Consider the following 6,679-nt stretch of genomic DNA (forward strand, 5'->3'; position numbering starts at 1 on the left):
GCCTTCACTTTTTTCATCTCCATAACATCCAATCTTCTAGTGATTGCAGTCAGACGTTTCTGAACATCAATGTCATCTTTAACCTCATATCGCCCTCCACTAGGTATTGCTCTCAATGGTTAAGCTGCAATTGGCTTTCTGTTAATTATGGTAGTCCACTGCTGAGCATTTTCAGCAAAATAATCAAGAAAACCAAGTGCTTCATCAGGCTCCTTATTGAAAAAATCTAATGTACATATTGTATGGACAAATTGCTTCAATTTAGGGGTCAAAGCAGTGTAGAAATAATTCACCAATCACCATGACTCGAACCCATGATGAGGACGCATGCTGACCCGCTCTTTAAATCTTTCCCATCTTACATGAAAGATCTCATCAGCTTTCTGCATAAATTGACTGATTTGTTCCTGCAAATATTGAGTTATCTGTAAAGGAAAAAACTTATATAGAAATTCTTTTTACATGTTAGACCAGCTAGCAATAGAATTTGGCCTAAGAGAATTAAATCATGTCTTAATCTTGTCTTTCAATGAAAAATTAAAAGGATGCAATCTAATCATCTCATTAGTAAATACCCTATTCATGAATGTAGTGCAAGCAAGTTCAAAATCAGTTAAGTGCTTATATGAATTTTCAGACTCCATCCCATGAAACCATTCCATGCTTAATATTAAAATTTTGTGCATTCTCAGGTAATACGATGTAAGATGGTTGTGTGGTTCGTGTGGGCTATAAATAATCCTTAAGTGTCCTAAGAACTTGTTTGGATATGTTGTCAACAAAAAAAGGATTTTCTAAATCAGTCTCAGAACTAAAATTAAGGTTAGAATCCAATTCAACACTTGACACACTACTACTTGGATTGTGATGCATAGGATACAATCTATTTGTGTCGTCCCTAGCCCAAGACATCAAACATGAGTGCTAAAAATATAAAATGCTTCAAAACAACTAAGATAGAATAAATTGCAAGAAAGAAGAAAAACAAGAAAATAATAAGACTAATAATGAGAACAAGAAAGTGAACAGTACAAAATTTAAACAAAGAAAATTAAAGAAATGAATGAAAAAATAGATAATAGGAAAATTTCAAACTAAGCTAACCCTTCTCCGGCAATGGCGCCAAAAACTTTGGCTCACTCTAAAAACTTTAGAGAATAACTCCCAAGTATAAGAGTGTCACTAAGTAGTATTAGAGGAGTCCCTAAGTCATTTCCACATGGAACGGTTTGTATAAGTTCCAAATTTAACTATTATAAAAAATAAAGGAGAATTAAGTACTACGATTGATTAAAATATTATTTAGAGTGAAACGAGGTTTTGGGGCATAACCAAGGGATGGTTCGTTCTTCTTTTGTACGAGATTGATAAAATGTGTACTCAATGAACCAAAAGAATTTTAAATGCAGCATATTTATAAACACAAGTCAGAAGCGGAACATAGTTACGTAACAAGTTAGGATTTATGCTCTAATGCCCTCGGCACTAACTTGAAGATGTGTGATGAATGAATTATGGTTATCTTTACTCAATGAGTTAGACCATAATCATCAACATCATCTAATCCACCTATTTCCAACAATAAATTGAAAAGTATAATACTTATACTTTAAGCAGCGTTTTTTCAAACACCTTGTATGCACCTTGAAATTAAATTAGGTTCTACTCTCCTTGAGTTGTAAAACAGCCCATAAACACGTATCAAATCAGCAAATTACACAAAAACAAATACAAAAAATTAAACCACAAATGTTTAAAATAAAATTCAGCAATGGCCACAAGCATAATTTAAGGACAATTAAAAAAAATAAATTGCAAAAAATTAAACTAATAATTCAAGGGTTGCAAAATTAAATGAAAAATATATTGGGTTCAGATTCAGCCAAGTTCTTAATTCCGAACCCAAATTAAAAATCGAAATTAGAGAAGACAAGATGCAAGGAAACACTGGTTTGCTAAATTTCTGCTGGGGTCGTGAGCTGTTGTGTTGGCCGTGAACAGTGCTGAAATTCTGTTGCGTATTGATCGTGAACAGTGATAAATTTATGCTACGTATTGGCCATGAACAGTGCTGAATTCTGCTACGTATTGGTCGTGAACAGTGTTGAATTATGCTGCGTATAGGCCGTGAACAATGCTGAATTTCTGTTGCGTATTAGCCGTGAAAAGTGCTGAATTTCTGCTGCGTATTGGGCATGAGCTGAAATTCTGCTGTGTATTGATTGTGAACTGCTATGAAATTCCACCCAAAATTTGAAAGCAAAATTGGAAGAATGGAGGAAGAAGAAGAAGTGGGCGCTGGAGCTCGGCCCAAGGAGTCTACAAACAGCCCAGTCCAATTGAAATTGCTGTTGTGTTCTCCCTTTTCTTCCCCTCTCCCAGCTGAATATCTCTCCGACAGATTGCTATGCATCCCCTCAAATTCCTCCTCCAGCTGCAAATTTCCCCAACAGATTAGCACATGCGAGGGGGAGGGGGAGAGGGCATCTCCAATTTCTTGAAATGCTGCAAAGGTCCCTCAAGTTTCTGAAATGCTACAAGCGCCCCTACTAATTGCGCTTGGAATAAGTGTCTGTTGCCATTTTAACTTGAAGAGAAAAATGAAATAGTAAAATGTGTTTTGGGAAATAAAATAAAATATACTGACAATTTAAGCATTGAACTATGTTTCGAGATTATAAAAATGTCAAATATTTTATAACTAGTTCAAACCTTAAGAACATAACTAATAAAGGGAAAACACAGTGATTTCTTAAGAATCGGATTTAAACACATTTTTTCTCTTCACGACCTAATTTCATCAATTACAAGTGAGCAAAACTGTGATTAATGTGAATTATCATAATAATTGTAATATTATGGCTCAATCAGTTACTACTCTAACATGGAGCAAAGAAACCTTGAATTTGGAAGAGGTTACAAGCGCATTGCTTGGTTTTCATCAAAGAAAGATGGCCAGCAATGAAATTTCATATGGTGAAGGGCTTGTGGTAAAAGGTAACCAGGAACGTGGGAGAAGCAAATTTCGTAATGGATCGAGTGGTAATAAATCTTGGTTGTAGTCCGGGAAGAAGAAGGACATAATGTGTTTTAAGTTTGAGAAAATTGGGCACATAAAATCGGAGTGTCCGAAGTGGAAAGAGGAATGCTAAAAATCAAGAGGCTTCGTCAAAATCTGCAAATGTAATGGAAGAAGGAGACTTAGCGAGCAATGATGGTTATATGCTTTCTATTTCATTGGGTTCAAAACGCCTCATAGATTCTTGGATCTTAGATTCGAGATGTTCTTATCACATGACACCAAATTGAAATTAATTCAACACCTACAGGCAAGTTAATTCTGGTTATGTTCTCATGGAAAATGATGTTTCATGCAAAATAGTTGGAATAGGAAATGTCAAAATTAAAATGTATGATGGTGTTGTGAGAACTTTATGTGATGTAAGGCATGTATGGGATTTACAGAAGAATATGATTTCATTGGACACTTTATATTATAACGGGTATAGTTACAAGTCTGAAAGTTGGATAATGAAGGTATGTGAAGGCGATTTGATGGTGATGAAGGGACAAAAATTAGCGGAAAATATCTATGCAATGTAGGGTATCACAGTTGTAGGTGGAGCTGCAGTTGTAGAATCTGAGCCATATAACACTGTTTTGTGCCATATACACTTAGGGCATATGGGAACACTGTTTTGTGGCATATATAGTTAGGGCATATGGGTGACTACATTTATTCAGATGTTTGGGGACCGGTGATGGTAACATCACATATTAGACATATGTATTTTGTGAGTTTGTCACGAAAGGTCATGTTGTAATTCATGCAGCACGAGTCAGAGATGTTTTCCAGGTTTAACTTATGGCTGAGGTCGATAACCATGCCGAGAGAGAGATCCTTAGGTCATACATTGGTATTGAGTATGTTGGTTCTATTCAAGGAGTTTTGTGGGCAACATGGCAAGTTGTATGCAGGGCTTGTAAGGAACTTCTTAGTAAAGTCAATGAGTATGGCGCATTTCTCATTTAACTAATCGTCAAGGGTATCACTAGATAGGAAAGTTGCAGGAGAGGTGTAGACATGTTATGTAGTAGACTACTCTGGTTTGAGAGTGTTTGGATGTCCAGCCATACATGTTTCTAGTGAGATAAGATCTAAACTTGGTGCAATGTCCGGACGATACATCTTTCTAGGGTATAAAAAAGGTGGGTTCAAGTTGTGTGATCCAATGGCAAACAAGGTGATGATCAATGGAGACATGGTTTTTGGTGAGAAACCCATGGTGCAGTATACTCAGGTAGATGGAGAGAAACAGGTGTCAGAAAACTGCAGTAGCAATAACCATGTGATGCAGGTGGAGTTACAAACTCAATGCATAAATGACATTGTTCATAATGTAGAGTGTTATAGCTCGGGAGACCAACAGGATCACAATGGATCCAGATGCACTATCAGGCCACCATTTAGGTATAAATTTTGATGATCTAGTGTTCTATGCATACATTACTACCAGCAAGGTTCCTACTATTTTTCAAGATGTGGTGCACAACAAAGGGAATAATATATGGATAAGTATTATGGTGGAGGAAATGGAGTTATTGCATAAGAACCAGATGCGAGAGTTGGTGAAATTTCTAGAAGGGAAAAGGATGATACGATGCAAAGGGGTGATGTTTTTGTTATTTTATGTGAATAACATTCTATTTTCTAGGAAGGCTTTGACTGAGGCTAATCAGTTGGGAACTCTATTGAGAAAAGGCTATGATATGAAGATTTTGGGTACGGCCAAGGAGCATCTTGGTTTAGAGATTCACAAGGACAGAGTTGCAGGGAAATTGGGGTTATCTCAGGGTGGCTTTGTGGACAGAACTATAGGGAGATTGTATTTGTCTCGGGGTGGTTTTGTGTAGAATTAATGTAAATTGTCTACCGTTCAGTACCCAAGGACGGATGGTGATGTTCGAGATATGTCAAAGGTCCCCTATGCTGGTGTAGTGGGCTGTTTCTGCAAGCAATAGAGTGAATCGTCAGTTGTGAGATTTATGAAGGGAGACTGCAGGAGGCTTTGATGGCAAAAGGTTTACAATAGAGTATTTGTTTACTGTTGTGGGAATTCTTGTTTGTTGGAAGTTCAGGGTACAGTCTCAAGTTGCACTATTTAAAACTGAGTTGGGATTCATGGCAGAAGCCGAAGCTGCCATGGACAGGTTTAGGCATTGCTTGGACTTGGTTTTTATCTATAGTTGTTAGATGGGAGGCGGTCCCAACCTATATGGATTTTTTGTCCTAGGTGGAGTAGCGGGTTTATGTTTTCAGTTTTCTCCTAAGGGGTGTATATCCGCCAAGGTGAATATTATTGTGATATGTGGCTCATATATTGAGTGGAATGCATGTACAATGAGAAAATATGGTAGAAAACAATAAGCTAGTTCGCAGGATCAAACCGTCAACAATTTCCCTATAATTGTCAACGGTTTGCCCAAGTGCAATGAAACAGTCGACGGTTCTAAGCCTGTTACTTTGACTATTTGCTCTCGGTATTAAACCATCGACGATATTTCTGAAATCGTCAACGGTTTGGCTTGGGTACCTAGTGCTGGTTTTTGATTTTTGATTTTTGGGACATTGGATAGTTTGGGTTTTAGGGGGAAAACCTCCGAGAGAGTTATATATACGTTGTATATGTTGTAACTCTAAATGTTCAAGTCTTTGGACACAAGATAGTAAGAAAAACACTGTCAATTGCTCCCGTGGATGTAGGCAATACTGAATCACGTAATTTTTTGTGTCATTGTTATTGCTTTCATTATAATGTGTGTGATTGTTGTTCTGCATATTTCATCGTTGAGTGATGTGTTGTAAGATCGATTTATTCCGTTGTGCGTTCGTTTTTCACAACAAGTTATATGAGTAAAAGCCATTTGAACACAATATACAAATGAGTATGATGAATATAAGTGATCTAAAAGAACAAGAAGACTGGATACTAGACGAATTTATAAACGAAACAAGAAAATTATAATATTGAGTTCCAAACACCATGAAGAAATATATACTTTGGTAATAAGTAACCTATCCTTGGCAGAAGACCATTTGCTAGTGATAATGATAGTATCTAGAATTAGGAGAGGATAGAAAGATAAGAATGAAAAATTCTAAAACCCTATATTACCTAAAGCAAGCTATCAAGAAGAAAAATGTAAATCAATCAAATTTTAGCATATGCATATAGATTAAGAAACAATTATTTTCACTTATATTCAGAATAAAGAAAATATTATTATGTTAAAAGTAAATAGTAGGTTATAAATTATATAGTTTACTTGTTTTAATTAATATTGATGCTACAATATCAGTATGCCAATCAAATTCTATTCCAAAAGAAAAATTGATAAATTAAATTGCAAAAATTTCAAATAATGTCACGAGTTCAATGAAATATAGAGGAAAAAAAAAACATTCATTTTGATGACTTCCAAAGGTAAGAAAACTAAAATGCCTAAGGTCTTCTGTTTTTCTTACATGTATGAATATATAATTTTAGAAAATAACTTCCTAATGTAATATTGTCTACTGTGTATGATAGGAAATCAAGTCTCATTGATTGATAATAAAAAAAATTATTATATGTCATAGACCTAAACTCATGATTCTATTTGTAATAAATGGTTTAGA

At 35.6% G+C, this 6,679-nt stretch overlaps 1 non-coding gene across 1 annotated transcript; it reads left to right on the forward strand.

Annotated features, from left to right (window-relative positions):
• Positions 1–309: 309 nt before the first annotated feature.
• LOC131143549 (small nucleolar RNA R71) lies at positions 310–415 on the forward strand. Its single transcript, XR_009133536.1, has one exon. It is a non-coding gene; the product is annotated as a small nucleolar RNA R71 (small nucleolar RNA).
• Positions 416–6,679: the final 6,264 nt, after the last annotated feature.

This window comes from Malania oleifera, chromosome 11 (genome assembly GCF_029873635.1).
Source record: "Malania oleifera isolate guangnan ecotype guangnan chromosome 11, ASM2987363v1, whole genome shotgun sequence".
NCBI lineage: Eukaryota > Viridiplantae > Streptophyta > Magnoliopsida > Santalales > Ximeniaceae > Malania > Malania oleifera.